At 33.6% G+C, this 22,969-nt stretch overlaps 1 protein-coding gene across 1 annotated transcript in view; it reads left to right on the top strand.

The window, feature by feature from the left end:
• beat-IIIc (beaten path IIIc) overlaps positions 1-22,969 on the top strand; it is a 685,766-nt gene that overhangs the window by 578,987 nt on the left and 83,810 nt on the right. The gene's annotated exons all lie outside the window — the stretch shown is intronic.

The raw sequence follows: 22,969 nt of genomic DNA, 5'->3' as shown, positions 1-22,969 counted from the left end.
TTGAAAATTGATGAAGTGTTCACTTTAGTCTATTGACCGTCCTGTTCTAATTCAGATTGTCAATTAACAACTCGTCGAAAGGCGATATAGTTTACAATTTATACATAAATATATTTGCAATATTGGCAAAATATGGTTGACCTATTTCACTAGTTTGGATTTCCATTGTCTACTATATAAAATGATTTGAAATCCCTGAAACAACTAAAAAAGAAGACTTGAAAATGAATAGCTGAAAATAACAATTATAATAAGCAAAATAAACCTGGAATGAAATAATAGTGGAATAAATACAAGTAAAATAGAACAATTGAAGGTAAATAAATAAAAATAAAGAAATGAAAAAAAAAATAATCAAAAGTTGGGAGTTTCCAAGTCACGTTAGTTCACGACGTTTCGATTGTTAGTATCTACAATCGTCTTCGGGTGATGACTGGACTGATTCCTCCGAGAGATGACTATTTATAGGTCATTAGAGTACTCTCACTTATCCCCGCTTTCCATTTTCCACTTCACTGGTTCCGTGGGAATTGACGTTTGGCGGGAGTTGGCCATTTTTCGCTTGATGATGGGTTTCCATATGTTGCGTATTTCTACGCTGGCTTGGCTGAATACGTTGTTGGACAACATGTAAGCAGTTTCCTTTAATTTTCTCCTGAACCAATTTTCCTCTCTGTGCAAGATCTCAACTTGGGACCACTCGATGTTGTGTTGATGGGTCCAAACATGGTTTGCTATTCCTGATTTGTTGGTTTCCCCTCGCTGTGTGTGTTTCTTGTGGTCGGCAATGCGAACATTCAATGACCTCTTAGTTTCACCAATATAAGATTTTCCGCACTCACAGGGTATCCGGTAAATGCAATTCTTGGAATCGCAGTCCGCATTTGGTGGCCTGGTTTTCGTGACGCTGCTACGGATAGCAGATGAATATTCATTGTCTATTTTTGTAATGAGTATGTGTTCTCTACGTGATAGATAGTTACTTCGCGAACTCAATACGTTACCTCACTGTGAAACGGTGGAATTCCCCCAAAAAAATATTCTGGTTAACAGTCTCAGATAATCACTGCAGGTCTGAAAACATTGCCATCGTATACTTGCCTTCACCAATGTTCATTGAACGTATGTCATATCTCGCAAAAGCGTTTACACAAATTATTCATCACAGTTATGTAGTAAATTGTGGTATACTCTTTCATTTAGACTATATGTTGAAGATTATACGATGTTATATAGAAGTTGGGAACTTCCTAACATTTTTGCTTCACTTCCTCTCTTCATCATTAACAAAAAGCTCATGATTCCACCGTACGTCACCATTTGAAAACTTAGGGCTTCAGCACATCATTTTGGTATTTCAATTCACCGCTGCTGTCACCAGACGTGAATTCCTCCACATCAAATTTTGGATGTCAAGACAATTCCAGAAGAAGGTTGAATTCGGCCTCCTGCATGAAGAGAATGTCTTTAGTTGCAGTGGCGAATGACCTCAAGAATTCACAAACACTTCTTTCTGAGAGGTTACAATGCTAGGTTCTGAAATAAAATACGGCTTTCAATCTGATACTACTAGAGACAAAAAAATTACATGAACGGAACAGAAACCTAGAAAATAATAAATCAGTGGAAAGAGATGATATACTTCAATATCAATTATACTTCTTACTTTGACTGAAATTTCTAGTTCCTCGCACCTATCGAAAAACGCAAATTTCGTGACTTCACCGTGATCTCTATACAGTGACTGTAATACGTAGCTTGACCGACCCTGACGAATCGCTACCAAACTATGACTCAATTATTAGATCCACTCTGTATACCTGTTTTAGGCAATCTCCTTCTCAAGATTCAAATAACGGTTATCACACATGTACCTACAGTAATCTCACTGCCGCCTTTCTAGATCATACCGGATAATCCTGTCTCGGCACTGCTCAGCTCATCAAGGTAATCCTATAGGTTATGGTTGAGTCTTATGGTTGAGTCTTACTCGGCAAACTTTGAAAACATATTTACCTTGAAAAAAATTACTGAAAACGATAATCCTTCAGTACAGTGGTATAACAACTCGCTGAAAGAAATGAGAAAAAATCTAACTGAGATAAAATCCATTTGTAATATTAGCAGAGATAATCATCATTGGAATATCTATAATAATCTAAAATCTGAATATAAGAAACAATTAACAAATGCCAAAAAGTGTGCAAATAATCGATTTATCGCTTCCTCGGATAACAAATCAAAAGTCTGTTGGCGAGTTGTGAACTATGAGAGGAACAAAAATAGACTCAACCAATCAGATATGGATATAACCCCAGATGATTTCAATAATTTTTTTATAGGAATAGCAGAAAATATAATTAACTCTTCACCGCAAATATCAGACTCCAAATTAATTCAGTCAAAAAATTTCCAGCCCCCTCGAAGTCATTTTTTTACACCAGTTACATATTAAGCAGTACTGTATATTGTAAACTCTTTGAAGAATTCAAAATGCACAGATTTTTACAACCCAAACAGTAGAATAATGAAAGATACCATTGACATGATATCACTACCATTAACAGAGCTCATCAACTCAATTTTATTCACTGGTGTGTTTCCGGTTGTATTCAAGTATGCAAAAGATATACCAATTCATAAGAAGGGTGACAAAGCACTTCCTGATAACTATCATCCGATATCGATAATTTGTATATTTTCAAAGATTCTCGAAAAGATAATCAAACAAAAGTTGGCAGCTTATTTTGAGATAGATAACTACTTTCATGATTCTCAAATTGGTTTTCGAAAAAAGAACTCGACTACTCGTGCAGTGATGAGTGTTGTGAGATATAGTTGAGGCGATGGACAAAGGACATCATGCATCAGTAATCCTATGTGATTTGTCGAACGCTTTCGACTGTGTCTCTCATGATATCCTTCTTCAGAAGCTGAGTTATTATGGACTGATAGGAGTTGCTCTAAAGCTTTTTGAATCTTACCTAAAAAATCAAGTTGTTTAAGTCAGCCATGAAAGGTCAGAGTAAAAAACCACCATACATGGTATCCCACAGGGTTCGGTCCTGTTGCCGTAAAAGTGTACTTTGTTTGCTGCTGATAACCCTGATTACATCTCACTATGACTATCAGCAACTTATACTTTCAGAAAAAGCCAAATATTGGGTTCAGGCCAATAAGCTACAACTTAATAATAGTAAAGCCTAGAATATCACATTTTCTACAAATAATTCTCTCATGGAGGACAATAACGTTGAATTATTGGAAATAACTGTCGATAACAGACTTGACTTGAATTGTCATATTGAACAACTTAGACTAGAACTTTCTAATACGCTATTTTTACTTCGGCAATTAAAGAGATAAGTTGATCATGATACACTGAAAAGTACCTACTTTGCACTTTTTCAGGCTCATATGAGTTACGGTATCATAATGTGGGGTAACTTCTCAAAGTCACTGCAAATCTTTTGACTACAAAAAAGGTCCTGCGAATAATTTTAAATTGTAAAAGCAGAGAACATTATCGTCTTTTTTTATTCGTTCTCCTCAACATTTCATCGCTACCTTCCTCATAGACATACATAGACAAACAAGAAATTTGGTAACACAATCTCAAGTACATTCCTATGATACAAGATGATCAGATTATATCAGAACTCCCAGGTACAGGCTTACAGGCTCCCAAAGAAATTCACCAGACTATCATGTGTAACATATATTACCATCTGATATCAATATAATTTCCTTTCAAAAAAAGATTGAAAGATTTCTTTCGCAGCACAGCTTCTATTCAGTGGTTGAGTTTGAAAAATATATGCAACACCTTGAAGTGCTTCTTTGAATACTCCTTTCAGATACCATTCGCTCGACTCTGTTTTCTCAGAAGTGCTCTGATAAATATCATCACTATTTTCATTTTTTATATCAGAATGATCATGAATATACTTAACGTGTGAATCTTTATTTGTCGCTACTATGTCCTTCTAGGTATTTCAATATATTTTTATTATATCTTCATGTATTTTTGATCTGAAATATAATATAAATATACTTTTGTATATAACATAGTTAAATAAATATTCTATTCCATTCTATTCTACCAATGAATCGGAGCACTTCAATTGTATCATTCTTATACTCGGTTTTGGCGTACGAAATTAAAATTTATTCTTTTCAATAAGCTGTTCGAGCTCCGCTCAGACACCCTTTTAATCCCCTTACGAGAGAAAATACTTAAAATCGCGTCAACCGCCCGGTTTCCCTATTGAACTCCTTTTTTTGACTCAAAAGGATTCGCGGTTAGCAACTTAATCGCGAGAGATTATTTTTTTATCTGAATTGATCTCGATTAATCAGCCTCTGGCTTTCATTTCCAGCAATCGGGCCCAACGTCGTTCAACAAAAAACAATTTTTCGCTCAGCTGAGAAGTGTCTAGATCACCGTTTCCCAAACTTTTTTGGACCCACCTTCATTGAGTATTTTTTTTCGCGACCCACATATTGAATATTAAGTATAATTATTATTTCTAATGATACTTTCATCGTGAAAATTCACTATTGAGGAATACACCTCTAAAAGAAAATGGTAAATATGATATAATTGAAGAAAAAATATAGTACGAAAACAGACTTGCAATTCAGAATCTTAAAACTAAAGAAATATAAAATGTGAAAAAATGAGACATATGTTGTTGATGTAACTTGTGGAGGTGGTGCTTACGATTTACAAGAGATTCGCAGGTCACTTCTCACACAAAACCTATTTCTATATTCATGTTTCGGATATACCTAAGTGGAAAATGACCTCTCACACAAATATGTGTTTGAAAACCCCATCCGTTCTTTTAAGGCTATGTTCGTAAGAACTGGATACTCTTTCCCAGCCTTCATCAAGACCCATAGTTTAGGAACCACTGCTCTAGATACAAGGTCTGAAATCTGACATATTTTCGTATCTCCTTTGTCTGCCCAATAAGATGATTATATCTTCAACTAAGCGGTCTATTGACGAATCACAGGTGGTTTTCATAAACATTTCTCGACTGATTTATCGATAGCCGATAACTTTTTTCGTCGACATTGTCATTAAATTTCATAAGGCGTGAGCTTGAAGTTTAAATTTTTGAGGTAAAATTACCTTTTCTATTCTCGATATGTAGCCTTTGGTTACAGTTATTCATTGATATTTTCGAAAAGAATCAGTTTTGAACGCCCTCCTAAACTCCATCTGTGAGAAATTATGTAAAATGAAAAATACGTCAATATCATTACTATAATTATCATTTTGGATGGAAACAATCACTAATAATATGACATACGCAATGCGGAAAAAATTAAAGGGTCACATCACTGTTCCGCCACTGTGTGACCCTTGTAGTTGAATATGCAGGCACTTTCCTAACCAAACTTTTCAAAAGCTTTATACTTATCCAGGAAAAATAAATACAGCGAAGAAACAATGTCTTCTCGACTTTTACCAGGAGTTCTCTCACTGCTGTTAAACACTTAAAGTTTCACCTCACTTTAAAATTCACTCTCAGACTCCTGTCATTCTGGGACTGAAAGCAGAGGGATATCTGAAATGAGTCGAGCGTTTTAGTGTCAGGAGAAAAGCTGTATATTTATGGGGATTTTGAAAGAATCATTACGTGAGGAGTTTCACTTGAAAAATTACAGTCAAGCATGATATGTCAGGGTTCAATTTCTTCTTGGACAACTCTAATTATGATAAGTGTCTCTAATTATTCAGTTAGACATTACTCACTGAATCGAAGAAATGGAGTGAAAATCGAAACCATCAGTGACATTTGTTTTTGAATATGACATTTGGTACAATATAACTCAAGCAATGCGAAAAAAAATAAAAGGGTCACATCAACGTTTCGCCAATTTTGTAGTTCGAAAGCTTTATACCTCACTGGAAAGTATATGCTTCTAAATTTTTGTTGACGAGATAATTAGTTCCGGCTGCTATTCCCGAACATAACCTCAAAGCTGAGCCCTTTAGGCAACCTACCAAATAGTATATTCTATCAACATCTGTTAAAGACAAATTATCGTATATTGAATTCTTAAAAATGTTTCCCATTTCCTAATGTGTCCAGAAAAATCCGGCAATTCAATTTCAGGTAATCGTGGTGCTACTTGAGATGAGTGCGTACTAAATGTGCTGTTAGAAGAAGCTATATTTTCAATTCAAATAAAAGCGGTAGTTTCTTTCGTCACAGCTCCTTGAGTTGAAATATCCGAAAAACTCATTGCGATTATTCAAAACCACACCAATTTCAAAAAAAAATCAGTTTAAGGAATTCAAACAATTTGATCAATGAAATTCAATATATCACACTCCCGGATAATGCCAAATTGATTTCATTCGATGTAAAGAACCTGTTTTCTAGTATTCCTTCGAATGAAACGATTACTCTGGTGGAGAATCTATTGGACGAAAACTCTATCAATCCGGTAGTGATAAATGAAATATTAGAATTGCTTACGGTGTGTTTGTCACAGAATTACTTCCAATTCAATGAAACTTTTTACTAATCCTGCAAAGGTCTAATAATGGGAAATCCACTTAGTCCTATTCTGGCAGACATTTTCATTGACGATATGGAAAGAAGAATAAACAGTAACCCACTGGTAAGAAGTTTCGTGTATTGGTATTATAGATATATGGAAGATATCCTGATATGTTTCATAGGAATGAAAAGACAGTTGACAAACTTTTTGAAGTTCATCAATTCTCTCCACCATTCTATCACATTCACAATATACATGGAACAGGACGAGTCTATACATTTTTTGGACTCGACAATAACAAAAGTTAACAACAAAACAAGATTTTTCAATTCATCGTAAACCGGCACACACAGATATTATTATTCATAATTCATCCACTCACCATATCAGCATAAGGTAGCAGCTTTCAACAGTATGATTCACAGAATGATAAATGTTCCCTTGTCAGAGGCAAATTTCAATAAAGAACTGAATATAATAAAGCAAATAGCCGTCAACAATGATTACGATAGTGGTCTGATACATTCTTTATTATCAAAAAAGTTATAAAGTCAAGATTTGAAAGAAGTTTACCCAATTTGAAGAGAAGAGGAAAAAAGTTATAGAACCTTAACCTACTGAGGCCAACCCACTACAAATAGTTCAGATTTTCTGCACAGCAAAGGTGTAAATACTACTTTCAAAATCAACAACAATTTAGGCATGCACATTAAGAATAACAAAGATGAAAGTCCAGTTTCAGAAAAATCAGGAGTGTATAAATTATCGTGTGTATCATGTCCGATGTTTTATATAGGTCAAACTGGAAGAACGTTCAAATCCCGCATAAAGGAACACAAATATAGTTCTCAGAATGGAAAAATAAATTTCACATATGCCGGTCATTTAATCTCAGAGGGACATGAGTTCAACCATGAATACAAACCCCTTCATTTCCAGAAGAAAGGTTTGAAACTTAACCTGTTGGAGAGTATGGAAATTAACAAATACAAAATCTAACAACATCTCATGAACGATCAAAATGAATTGAATAATTCACCATTATTGAGTTTGTTCGTTTGTAGGTAAATATAGTTAGGTATATTTACAGGTACACTATTGAAAAATTTATTGACAGTGTTAATAAATTCACACCTGATCTTTACAGGTAGATTCATCATTTAGGTTAGACGATTAGGTATTAGGTAAGAGTATAAAATGGTTGTAATTTAGAAGTAACTCTCAGTTTATGCTTGAAGAAGCTGTTGCATAGCGAAACACGTGTCGCGGTTTTTATAAAATCCTTTTATAGTGAAAATCATACAATAAACTATATTGATCAGTTTTTCAATATGGATTTTCATCGAGTATAAAATTTTTCTTCGCATTCGTCAATATCACACAGCACATTTCCTCAGTAACTTTATGAGCAGAAAAATGTTGGAATAAAATCTTCAACCTCTGAACTTTCCTTATTAACTTCATTTACTTTTTGTAATAATTAAATCTCACCATTAATTCAAATGTTTTTTTACTGCTGGATCATTATTCTTTTTTGGAAAATCTTATAAATTAGTAAAAAATTATTCAATTTTTGAGGTCAAAACTTTGACCTTCCACTCCGCAACCGTACCTCCTGTCATTTGTGTAATAAACTAGTGAAACTCAAACAAAAAATCCAATAAATGATTGAGCAAAACTCAAAATCAATCTGCACCTCGTACTGAATCCAACAAATGATTTCAGGTCAAACTATAGATCGTGATAATGAAGAAAGCAATAAGTTATCGCTACCCGCGATTACTTTCCATTAGTAAATTACAGTTTGTATACGCCAAAATTGTTTCTAATTTCTATTGTGATAGTTCAAAATGAAAGTGAATAGACAATTACGAAGAGGCACCCAAAACCCCTTTTTGAAATGGAACCGACATAAGAGACTAGCAAATATGTTGCAAATATTACCTAAATCGGTTAAAAAATTCACAACTTACTCGAAAAAATGTCGGTAGTTCCTTTCTTCCACCGAATACGTTGGCACTTGGGGTAAATAGAAAAATAAAGTGGGAAAATGAAGGAAATATGAACTATAATCGAAATATCTTTCGAAAATTGTTTCCAAAGGAACCAATAACTAAATTCACATGTATCATGAACCGATGAAAACAATGATAATAATAAAAAATAATGATTTTAATATTTCTTAAAAACTTCAACTTTGTTGACTTCATAAAGTTTCACTAGCTTTGTCAATAGGGATTTCTTGGAAAATAATGCATGATTGATTGATTGATTGATGAGCTCAGTGTTTCATTGAATCAAGAAACATACTCTCTTTACATACCAATACGGTTCGTTTTCTTTTTAAAAAATGTGCGGTTGCCGAACTGTATAATTTGTCCCTGTATTTACAAAATTCGAACGATACGGAACATCATTTGTTTACTGAATTCAACGAAAATGTATAAATAATTGTAAACGATAAGTGATTAAACAATTGTTTCGAGACAGGTAAAACACGCGAGACAAAAATGAAAATGAAATGCAATGTTATATAAAATGGATGTCAAGCATAAACGTATTCAAATAAATAATCAGTATACATAAACGTATTCGAAAATAAAAACCTTACTGCGAGTTAGACATGAGTGGTTACAGAAAAGGATAAAATTTTAATGTACTATTTCCCAAACTCAACCCAACCTGAAATCAACCCATTCTAACAGACATATTTTGAGTCAATAGTAAAAAAATGATATGTAATACATAAGTCTTATCACCGGGTAACTTTGTCGATACTGTTCCTAGTCCTGCTCAACTGCAGTCTACAGGTATTACATAATTTACGTTCACGTTTGATCAAAAGAAACAGAAGTTGGCAACATTAAAATTCGGTAGGGTGACTGATTATGTAATCTTTAATCAGCTATTACCACCAAAAGTGATGCATATCTCTATAATGAAAAAAATGTCAGAGCCAATATCCATGATTTGAAATTCAGGTTCAAATATCAATTGTACACCCCAGTTTATCAAACTTTGCTTCATAGTGACTTCATTTCTCATTCCATCCGGCTCTACAATCGAGTTCTCCACACAATGAAATTACTTTTATCTCCTTCATTCATGAAGAAATCGGAAGCTGACTTATTCAAAAATATGTTACCCGAATTTCTTTCCTGAGCTCATTATTCCTATTTCTGATTCCATTTCCAAACTAACCTTCTTTCCTTGATGGTATCGATGATTTATTTTGATATATGTAACATAATCTTTGGAATTGGTAGATCTGATTTTCCATTCTGCTATTCGTTATGTTGTCGGCTCGGTTTGTTTGTACTTTTTTTTTCATTTTTTATGTATTTACTCACCCCCGACAATAAAAACAATTAATGATGTTCAAATTATCGGAAGGTGAAGCTGCAAACTACGGCGTAAAACGAATCCAAAAAAGCGCGTTTTCTTATCACTAGAAATTCAATACTCTTTTCCTGAAGACTCCAACTTGGTTGGTGATTGCAAAATGTGCTCGTTGTGGAATTATTATTATTGAAAAATTCATTGCCATTGCCACTTTCAGAATAACATAGGATAATTACATGAATGATACTGCTACTGACATTTTTTTTCTACAATTTTATCAATAACAGATGATCTTGAAGAATCAGAAATGAATTTTTTTCACCTTTCTTTCAAACAGTAACATTGTTCCGATATATGTGACGACAGTGTTGCACGCTACCGTTTGCTCCCTCTGAATTGTCTTGTTTTAGTGGTTTAAAGTGCTTGAAAATTTTTGAAATTTACACCAGTCATTGTCGACTAAAAGAAACTCTAAAATTGTGTAACGGTGAGTCTGAACATAGTTTTGTATAGCAGATAAGTCTATAATCAATAAAATAGCCAGCAAGACATTAATTTGTTGTGCGCAAAAACTAGAGAAAAAAGCTAATCTTTATCTTCATTCACATCAATAAAGTACAGAGGAAAGAAATTTAAATATAAATATTCCATTATACCAGGGCTATTGATAATTCAAGAATGAATGAAGATCAAATTTCAAAATTATTGAAGTCGTTTGAACTCAGCAATAGAAAAGTTGTACAGGAAGAAAACGAAAGGCAATCAAGAAACATAAAGGAATACATGAATAAAGAAATTTCTGCAATTTCTTTTAAATTTGAAGAGGAACTGGAAAAGAAAGGTCGAGAATTCGAAATAAAATACAACGATTTGAAATCTAAGTATGATAAATTGGAGAAAGAAGTGAGAAAAAATTATATAATAATCTTTGGACTAGAAAGTTCAGCAGATAATCTAACAGCAATTGTCATTGACAAAATAACTAATTTGTTAGAAATACCACTTACTCTTAATGACTTAAATAACGTTTTTAGGGTTGGAAAAGAGGGCGACAAAAAACCAATCATTGTCAAACTATCTTCGTATCTGAAAAAAGTAGAAATACTCAGAAGTTGTAAAAAACTTCGAGGAACTAATATTAGTATATCTGAAACATATACACCTGAAGAACAACAGGAAAATAAAATATTATATAAACATCTGAAATTAGCAAGAGAAAAGAATCTCACCGCCTACATTAAAAACAGAAAATTATTAGTGAACAACACGGAGTACACCGCTCAACAACTGGAAGCTGGAGTGGAAATTACGGAGTTAACTGAAGAAGAGTTCACAAATCGAATATCTAAGGGAAATAAGAAACGAAGTAGTGCACCGAATACACCAACGCTCACCTCCTCGCTATTCAATATAGATGTTCAAGAAGTTATTGGAGTAGAGAAAATATCGGGCCCAAGTAAAGCGAAATCTTCCCAAGAGACTGAATTAGTTAATAAAATAAGACAATCAGCACGAATAAACAGTGATAAAAAAAACTCTTGTTCCAATAATCCTAAAGTGAATTTAAAAAACCTATAAATTAGAAATTCATATTATAAATTTTTTTAAAGTCTTGTTAGTTTTTATGGAGTTTATGAGTTCCTATCAATTCACGAATTCCAACAATAATTCCTGATAGAATATCAAGCAAATATTGTAAAAATTTATATAAATCTTGCTAGTTCTATTTACTTACAATTTTTGTATCATATCAGGATGGACCCTTTTATTAGAGAGTACATTAATGAGCCCATATCAGCTCAAAAAATTGAATCTTTAAGAGATGCCAAAACACACATGACTGCAGGTGATTTAAAAATATTCCATTTGAATATTCGCAGTCTCATGAAAAATTTTGATGAACTTCTGATATTATTAGATCAGTTATCAGTAAATTTTGATGTTATCATTTTGACAGAAACGTATAAACTTGAAAATCCGAATTTTTTCAAAATAAAGGGGTTTCTTACATTTTATAATGAGGGTCAAATGAATAAAAATGATGGCATAATGGCTTTCATTAAAGACAGTCTAAACTTTACAACAAATAAGACTCAAATTGGTGAAATAGAAGTCATCAGAATTTTAATTTTGAATGAAATGAAGATATCGATTACAGCCATATATCGCTCCCCTAGAACGTGTCCAAAAATCTTTAATTCTGAACTAATTGAATACTTAGAACAACAAGAGCAAAATGATATTGATGTTATCACAGGAGATCTGAATATAAATCTATTGGATGACAACGATTATGTTGAAGAATATAAAACTATAATGAGTAATTTCGGGTACGATTCTTTTATAAATGATTATACTAGATTGCCAAGCCATAGTTGTTTGGACCATTTCTTCGTGAGACGCAAAATTAAGAAAATACACAATAAAATTGAATCTTTCATAATTCGATATAATATAACGGACCACTATCCCATTGTTCTCACAATAAAATCTCTATGTTCACCTAGTGTATGTCGAAGTGATATCTATAAAACATACATTGACTATCATCACCTTAAATTAGATTTGAGAGCACAAAATTGGAACGATATGTACTCTCAAAATCATGTAGACGAAATGGCTTTAATATTCATCGAAAAATTGAAATATTATATAGGAAAAAACACAAAAACTGTAAAAATTAAAAGGAAAAATGTACATAAGAAAAATTGGCTCACCCCGGCAATACTCAAATCCATAAATGTGAAACAAAAATTATATCAAATGTCATTGAAAGACCCAACTAACACCGATTTGAAAGAAACATATGTATCATACAGAAATAAGCTTAACAAAATCGTCAAGGTAGCTAAGAAAACATTCTATTTACAACAAATTCAAAAGAGTAAAAATAACTCCAAAGCTATCTGGCAGTTTATTAAGAACGTGTGTGGGGAAAATGAACAAAAAAAAGTTATTGACAAAATAGAATTAGATGATGGGTCTATCATCACAGAGAAAATGGAGATTGCCGATAGTTTCAACAAGCATTATAGCGAATTGGGAGAAAACTTAGCAAACGATATACCAGACTCTCAAAATTATACAGTTGAATCTGTCAATCTGGAACACACAATGTACCTATACCCTACCAATGAGCTCGAAATTATTGAAACAATAAAAAAATTAAAACCAAGAAAGTCACCCGGATATGATAATATCCGATCAGAAACTTTGAAAGAAGTAGCGAATGAGATATGCTCTCCGCTAAAAGTTTTGTGTAACAAATGTTTCGACTCTGGGTGTTTTCCAGATGTTTTGAAATATGGATTGATAAAACCTTTATATAAAAATGGAGATAAATCAAAAATCAGTAATTATAGACCAATTTCTTTACTGTCAAATGTTTCTAAAATTTTAGAACGATTAATAAAAATCAGACTGACTAAGTTTTTGAAGAAATTTAACTTATTGTCGGAATTTCAGTACGGTTTTAGAGAAGGCAGATCAACCGAGGATGCCATTTATAAACTAACTACAGTTGTGTATAATGCTCTAGATAAAAAAATACCCATACTTGGAATATTCATAGACCTCTCTAGGGCTTTTGACACTGTATGTCACAAAAATCTTTTACGAAAGCTGAATGACTATGGTATCCGTGGGAATACATACGATCTTTTGTCCAGTTATTTAAGAGATCGTGAACAGAGTGTTGAAATTGATGGTGTTCTGAGTATTCCCAGAACTGTAACCTATGGTGTTCCTCAAGGCACTGTACTGGGGCCACTTCTTTTCACTATCTATATGAATAGTCTGTTTTCTTTGAAAACCACAGGTCGAACTGTCAGTTTCGCCGATGATACTGCCATTTTGTACACTTCTTCAACTTGGCAAAATATGAAGCAAACCGTTGAAGAGGATTTTCCAAAAATTTTGGAATGGTTCCAATTTAATAAATTGACTGTTAACTACAAAAAAACTTGGTACTTACCATTCACGTCTTATATTAGCGGATTACCGAACCTAGGTCCTCTCAAAGTAGGTTTGAACAAACAAATCCCTTCAGCAACAACGGTGAAATACCTTGGTGTCACGATAGATCGACATATGAAGTGGGATTTACATATGAAACAACTTCTCAAAAAATTAAGAGGGTTTCTTCCGAAATTTAGATATCTTAAAGAATTTATGGACATCGGACAATTAAAAATGATTTATTTTTCACTAATACAGTCACAACTTACATACGGAATTCTAGGATGGGGGGGTGTTAGTGATTGTTTTACAGAAAACGTAAATGTGATTCAGAAATGGATTCTTAAACTAATATTTGGCAAGACACGTAATTATAGTAGTGATCTCTTATATAAAGAAGCTAAAATCATGGATATCAGACAACTTTTCTGTATGAAAATATTATTATTCATTAAAAATAAAAAAATTTCATTACAAGTTTTTGAACATACTCATAATACACGAAGTAATTATTCTTTATTTTTACCCCGATGTGACAAAACGATCGGACAACGAAGTGTCAATTATCTGGCACCCAGAATATACAAGCAAATACCTCATGAGATTCTGAATATTGAGAAATTTAGAAAATTCAAATTTTTTTCAACTGAGTGGATTCTCAAGACGGAACGTAATATTTTCAGTAATATTATAAATTCCAAATGAGTATGAAAAATGAAAAAAGAGTACCTCCTGATTATGTCATTTACCGAAGTGTGAAATTTACCTAACATGTGACTTATCAAAAAACCCAAATATGACTTTACCCGGATGTGTCATTATATCACGTACAAGCAGTTTGAACTGCTTCTGTGATTTTTCTGTTTATTTGTTTTTCTTGCATGTGTTATATTGGTTTTGTAATATTTTATTTTATTATGCAAATAAACATTATTATTATTATTATTATTATAGTATGTAGAAGTCGATTTTAAATTACTCCAGGTGGGCTATTGCGAGATTTTGGTACTAAATGAGTGAACAACCATTGGAAAACTGATCTCATTATTTTGGGAATCATTCTTTACTTTCTAACAAACAGTAAACATAACATTTTCATATAGATACGCCATTACCGTGATATAAAATGAAAGAACAAACAATGTAAGTGAACATATACTAGGTACGTATCAAAAAGAAACCCATTTCTAGCAAAAACTAGAACAGAAAAACTCTATCTAGGAGGACTAAGTGTCCTGTGGAAATAAATACTTTGGAAAAACTTCGAAATATCGTTCTCTCAATACGCAATTCTAGACGTGACGAAACTCATACACAGATTTTTAGAATCTTGTCTTTATCTCTTTATAGAATTGATTGAGGCATTTGACACACTCCATTATTGTTTGTTCCTAGATACAAAGAACAAAGGAAAGAGAGTCAATTGTTCAATATACCTTTTGACAGACACGGGCGCATTGTTTTTAAATTCAATTTAATATAGTCATAATCTCAGCGCAAACCGATGTGAAATGTTAAAATTCTCTAGAAATTATACTGCACTATTAGATTCAGATGTTCTTCGGACTCCTCATTGACATTTCTCGCTAACCTACTTCCAGAAGATCAGCACGCTCTGATGGACAACGACCCAGCTAATTCCCAACTATCAAGCGAATTCCTGCAAACTTCTGTTCCCGTTATTTATTATTAATAATGGCGTAGCGGAAAGTTTGGCGTGACAGATGACGAAATGGCAAAGGATCACGTTAGTCAAGATCCGACATTAATAAGTGAACATCGCCGTTAGCAGCGTGAATAATGGCTCTATCCCGGTAGGAGAGCATGAGCCAACCAAGCAGGATTATTCCAGATTAACATAAGACACAGCGAGGCTTTGCGTTCGCTTGGCGTTGAGTAATTACCAGCAGTGTTTTCTTCCGGTGATTTTTTTGAGCTCTATGTTCTGCTCCGTTTCACATCCAATTCAAAAGACTCTAATCCTTTCAGAAAATCATGCCAATTCTGCGGCGTTCTCTTTGATTTACCTCGTTTTCACAAATGAGCTGAAATCGAGATAGAAATAATAAGTGAGTATGAACCATTGAATGATGTATTATAACTTAGCTGATTCAGCGTTGACAGTCAAAGTCTCTTTATATGATGAAACATTCGACAATGAATTGGTTATTTTCTGTCAGACAAACCTAAACATTTCAGTTTGGTAGCACATTTTGAAAAATATATGCATTTTTTCAAACGAGCCAGTCCTGGTAGATTTCTCAAAGAGTCTCAAACTCTTCTACATTCTAGGTATTCAGTGTTCGTTTTAGAAAACCTGAAGCAAAGCCAATGATAGATTATGGTTGCAGCGCTTGCTAGCGAGAGAGTCAGGAGAGTCGTTATCTTCCAGACTACTATTGCCAGGAATCCAGATAACCAATTTGTCGAGTTTTTCCATTGACGATAGTTCACTTGCAGTTCACTACTAGCTTGAAAGCTTCTTGGTAAGAGTTGAGTTCTTCCAAAGCCGCTTGGCATCCAAGAATTCGTTTTGTCAATCTCTGCACACTGAATCGAAGGCACAGATGTTTGACAAAAATATGGTTGCATACTCTTGATATTTCTGTCCTGAGTCTGCAATTGTATACGCCACACTAAAATCTGAAGGTATTTTTGATCCATCTATGATTTAACAGCTATCCACTCTCAGTATTTCTTGCTGTCGGAGAATCCAGTCTCCTCTACTTATTATAAGCACTGTTACAGTATCTGCCAGTGATCCGTATTATATAACTGGCAATGTGCAGGATTCTGTATGTGAATCTATTCAGTCTCTGGTCTGACATGTAAGTTCTTCATGAAGTATTATTCATCATAAAATACTCATCTCAAACCTACACTTTTCACTTCCTCACCAAACAGAATAACCTCACTGTTACAGTACAGTTGGACCATATGAATTTCCCTTCCTGGTGGAAGAAACTGTCACAGTTTTGCTGGGATCTTCAGACATATTCTTTCTCCGACATTTACCATAAACAACGTCCAATGTAACCTGATACTTTTTCCAAAATCGTCAACATTGCCAAGATAACAAGGTTAACTCTATAAGCTTGCAGATCTACTTCTCTTTCGTTCAGAAGTCTAGGATATTCTATTTATCAGGAATGCACGGAGAGGGATAGTAACATGTCTCGAAGCTTGGTGACTTGGAACCTAATGACTTCATGTTGAAAAGCGTTATCAGATCTCTTGTTCATTAGCATGGCACAGATTCTAACAGTTATAGTCGATTCAATGAATTTTTTAGCCAGATCCCACACAATAGATTCAGGTTCCAATAAATATGGCCACCACAATCTATTTTTTGTTGAGAGGTAGAGAACTATCCAATACGTCATACAACAACACAAACCACCATAAGTTCATTATCAACTTGTCGCGACAGAAATAATAATCCACTTCCGAATAGTGACCTATTCATTCAAAGTCAAAGTCAAAATTTGCTTATTGTCTGAAGATTAACATCTTACTGACAAAGCTTTGTTAAAATAATTCTAGAAACAAATTCACACTTTATAACTAAAATTGATTGCAGTGTTGTCAGAGTACAAGCATCCCAGAAAGGAATTCCATATCGCAGATGAGATTCTACGAGAGAGTGATATGTTACTTTGGCAGCAGCAAATCCCAACTCATAAGATGTCAGCCTCACAGCATAAGACCCTGAGGATAACTTTTATTTGAGACTCTTGATATGGTCTTCAAATTTCAAATCAGTGTCAATGGATAGTCCCAGAAATTTGGTTGATGGTTTATTCTCAACAAAAATGTTGTCAATTTTCAAATTGCTGTTGTTAATTTTTTTTTATATTGCTAATATCATGATTTATTACTGTTTCAAGTTCAGAGGGATTTTGATCATGCCATAAAATTGTAGTGTCGTCAGCGAATAGTGTGAACTCTCCTTTAATATCAATAGATGTCAGATCATTCATATACAAAAGAAATAATAGTGGACCTAGGACTGAGCCTCGTTGAAATCCACAGTTTATTTCTTCTTTCTCAGAATAATTAGTCGTTTTAACAATTTGACTACGCTCAGATAAATAAGATTCAAACCAATTGAGACTTACACCTTTCATACCATACTGTTGTAATTTCCGAAGCAGTGTATCATGACTAACACAGTCAAACGCTTTTGATATGTCACAGAACACAGCAGCTGCAATCTCTCCATCATTTAATTTGTTATATAGACTGTACAATCATGAAAAAATGGCATCATGAGTGTTTTTTCTACTCTGGAATCCAAATTGACATTTGTTTAGTATCTGGTTTCTCTCGAGAAAATCAACTAGTCTTCTCTTGACTAGTTTTTCTATAATCTTTGCAAGTGTTGTTATTAAAGAGATAGGTCGGAAGTAAGAAGAGATGCCATATCTCCACCTTTATGAAGAGGAATAACAATAGACGTTTTGAGAAAATTTGAAAAACTCCTTCTTTATATGAGATATTCATTATGTCAACTAGTACTGATAAATATTCAAGGAGATGTCGTCAATTCCTGAAGTGTGTTTATTTTTCATCTCCCTAAAAACTCCTTTTAATTCTGAGAGCTTTGTGTCATATAGAATAAAATTATCTGCTATATCAATATGAATTAAATTATGAAGTGGATCATACGGAATGTGAATATTTTCAGTTAATTTTTCTCCTATCATGCAAAAATAGTTATTGAAATCGGTGGATGATAATGGAGTGTCCAAGTTTTGCTTTCTAACTTTTTCCCTGGGATCATTAATTATCTTCCATGTTTCTCTTGACTTATTGCTCGCTTTGTTTGTTCTGTTAGTATAATAAAGAGTTCCAGCTAGTTTTATGGTGTTTCTATACATGCAGGTGAAATACTTTAAAAAATATGCGGATGATGTGAACTTTCTAATGTATTGCAAGCAACGAAAATGTATTGCAACACAACGATATGTGTTTCTATAAAAAAGAAGAAGGTTCAATGAAATCATTTGAATTTGAATAAACGTTAGATATCTCTTCTGCATTATATCTGAGAGATGTCAGAGTAGTCATTACAAGTGTTGATAGTTTTTAAAGAAATATTGCATCTGGTAAAAGTTAAAAATTGTTTTACATTTTCGAAAACAGTAAACTTACTTCCTTTAACTTTGTTATCAATTAAGCATCTTAAAGAGATACTGGAATTATGTTTTTTAAAGTTGAACACTTGCTTCAACAGCTTTCTAATAATGATTTGGTCTATTTGTGTATGACGTTCAGAAATGAGTGAAATATTCGTAATCTTACATAATGGTAAAATTTGTTTTAGAGCAAGGTACAAGTTTTTATTATTACTAACATCATTAGTAATGAACATAATTATAACATAATCTTCTTGGCCATAGTCCAAAGTGTCAGCAAAGAGGTTACCTGTTAAATGCGAAAGTTCACAATCGGGTTTTGTCTCTTGCTTTTATTGAATATTTGCTTCCAGTGGAGTGCTTCAAGACACAAGAAAAGTTTTTAACATATTCGTCCCCTAGTATTAGTATTTTCTTGGAGGAATTTATTTATTTATTTTTCCATTTTTATTTTACCAACATTATTGTCAAATAGATCGACTATTCAAATACTCCCAACGCTTCGAAAAAGTTTACCGCTGTCTGAGTATATGTATATGGCAGGAAATTTACCAGGATCTGAATTCAAAATTCCTCATGGCTCCACGTTTCTTTCTCGACTGAACACCTGTGGGACTTCGATTCAATCGCTGGCAATTGTGCCCTCCATCGGTTCGAAGGGAATCGACAAATAGGTCTTTTAAAGTTTTTAATCAAGCGACTTTTTATTGCAGACTGATTGGATATTCGATTCCTGATTAAATTCCCGTAGATTTATTATAAAATCTCGTGAAAAAATTAATTCGAAAAGGATTGTAGATGCGATGATGTCGTCGGTGATTTGAAATATTCAATCACTAATGACTCCATTTAGAATATTTTCATTACCGCCTTAAGGGTTAGTATTTGCCCCGGAGTGGATCGAAACTTGTATATTCGAGAGAAAACCCATTTCGTTTCATTTTGGGAAAAGTATTCAAAATGAAAAAACAAAGTTTTTTAATGGAAGTGAAATTTTGCTAGTCACTGAAAATCTAATCTAATCCACGTCAGGGCAGCCACAAAAACTGTTCTCTGCCAAACTGAAACTGCAAGTTGGGACTTTCAATAGTATAATGCTTTCCATAGGTTGATCCAGACAAAAATCAATTGAGAGGCCTGTTGGGAAACATGTTGCATCCCTGCTGAAGTCTAACATTTGTTTGGTATCATTTCATGGAAGATATATAAATGACTTCAAATGTGCTTATCGTGCTTGATTTAGCTGAAAGTCCAAAACTTTTCTGTAAATGGAAGACAAGTGGCCACTCAAACTTGAAAACACTCAAAGAAACGGTTGATCTTTGTGTTTCTGCACTCTCAGTCATTTTGACGTATTTCTCATACTTGAAGAGAAAATAGTGTGGACTAGGAACTTTCGAAGAGGTCCTTTGTAACTGAAGTGAAGAATGACTCTATCCCGGTAGTAGATCATGTGCCCACCAAGCAGGATTATTCCAGTTTCACATAAGACACAGCGAGGCTTTGCATTCACTTGGCGTTGTGTAATTACCGGCAGTGTTTTCTTCCAGCGAATTTTTTGAGTTCTATATTCTGTTCCATTTCACGTCCAATTCAAGTATTTATTTATACTTCCAGGATATTCCAGATTGTGATTGGAAGAACGATTTTACCAGATCTGAAATGACTTTTGCATATAACCCCAATCTACTCGAATTTCAAATAGCTGATTTCTAACTGATTTGATATATTTTGTGAATGGTCATGTCGATGTACTTTAGTGTTGTGAAATTGGCCGCAGTGGTAGTGCGCCCGACTCACGATCGGAAGGCCGTGGGTTCGATTCCCGCCTCGACCAGTTTTCTCGAGAGAATTTATCTGGTTGAAGCTGGGATGATTTTGCAACTGTGTTAGAAATCACACGTTAAAAGGTAAGATATCGTTAGTCCTTAGCTCGCACAAGTTTCTCAACTCCTGAGAGTTGTCGTTCGTATGGAGGCGACAGCTGATTAACGGAAAAACATATTTTTTTTAAACAGAATAATCCTGTACGAGAATTATATTTTTTTCATACCTAAAAAACAAAAGTTGACATTTATCTTCGTTTATTGTATTATTATCATCTAAAGTACTTTCATTCGAATGAGTTCGAGAAGTTATTGAAATTGGGTTATTCATTTTGCATTTTTACAGTTTTTTATCTCTTCCAAACCTGTACCCCATTTATTTCGATTATATGTGTTCTTCCTCTGATCTCTTCATTGACACTAACATAAACTCACCAACTAGAGTGTATGAGAAAATTTCGACACTGATAGATTCAATAATGTTCACACAAACATAACTTATATCCAATTCTGGAGTCATAGTTTCTGATATATCGGACCACGATGCGGTTTTTGCAGATCTTGGTATTTCGAAGCCTGAACCTTTCATGAAATACTGTAGAATTTTAAAAAATGTTGATATAAATAAGTTTTGCTCCGAACTAGCGGATATACATATATATTATACTGAAAATGAAGATGAAAAACTGAAAATATTCAATGAATCTATCCTAACAGTAATTGATCGTCATGCCCCAATGTGGTTATTAAAACTAACAAAAAAACCTTCTCCATGGTTAAACAATAATCTCAGAGAATTATTGAACCTCAGAGATGAAGCAAAACTAAAATACAAGTCGACTGAAATAGAGGACAATTTTCTTCAATATAAAAATCTCCGAAACATTACCAACACTTCTATGAATCATGAAAAAAAGTTCATTCAACCGTGTTTGTGCCAATGAACACCAGAAACAACTATGGAAAGGGCTGAGAAACCTAGATGTTACAAGCAGAAAACCTTACGTTGCAATCCCAGAAAATTTAAATGACGCCAATCGGATCAACTTCCATTTTGTAAACAGTGTCCCAAATGTCAATAATGACAACAAAGAACTTATTGAATTTTATAATAACAACTCATTCACGAATCAGGACGGAAATAATTTCGAATTTCACCTTGTATCTGGAGAAGACATTGTAGATGCAGTAAATTGCCTGAAAACTAATACAACTGGAGTAGATGGCATTGATATGACAATGATAAATATATGCTTTCCGATAATAAAAAATGCTTTATTACATACAGTCAAAAGCTGTATTGTTGAAATTTTTTTCTCAACCCAAAACAGCTGATATCTTAGACTACAAAGATCTTAGACCCATAAGTATTCTACCCTACATGTCTAAGTTATTGGAACGCATTTTGAACAAACAAATCAACTTTGCTCAAAATAATGGATGACATGCTGGCAGCAACAGATACAGGAGACATCTCGTTATTGATCTTACTGGACTTCAGTTAAAGTATTCGACTCATTTCATCCAGAAATACTTATATCCATGCTCAATTATACTGCCTTCTCTAAAACAGCCGTTAAGATGATGCAGGAATATTTCACAAATAGGCATCAAATGGTGAAATTCGAAGACGAACTATCTGAATCGGTGAGATTAATACAAGGTGTTCCGCGAGCATCTATACTTAGGCCTTTGTTTTTTAGTTCATATACCTTAATTATACTGACTGAGATCAATCTCTGTAAGTATCATGGTTACACTGATGATACCCAACTTTATGTATCGTTCAAACCAGAATTGCTGAATGAAGCTGTTGCTAACATCAATACTGAACTTCAAAACATTTATGATTCTTCTGTGAAACACGAACTGCAACTGAATCCTAATAAAATGCAGATTCTTATGTTTGGTCCCAAGTTTTTATGCTAAAGGAATTTACCTCAAGTAAATATTTCTCTGAATGGTATAACTCTAAATATAGTACCGAAGGCAAAAAATCTTGGCTTGATGTTGGATAATAATTTGAAGTTCAGAAATCGAGTTTCATTATATATTCAGAGAGCTTACGCGAACTTAAGATTAATTTACCCCCACCGAGCATACCTAAATACTCAGACAAAAACAAATTTATGCCAGACTCAGGTTCAGGAAATTATATGTGACATGGGATGATACGAACTCTGT

Source organism: Leptinotarsa decemlineata, unplaced genomic scaffold (genome assembly GCF_025532065.1).
Source record: "Leptinotarsa decemlineata unplaced genomic scaffold, Ldec_3_MD MMD2_tig00026328_RagTag_RagTag, whole genome shotgun sequence".
NCBI classification, from domain to species: Eukaryota; Metazoa; Arthropoda; class Insecta; order Coleoptera; family Chrysomelidae; genus Leptinotarsa; species Leptinotarsa decemlineata.
This window is presented reverse-complemented; position numbering and strand designations above follow the sequence as displayed.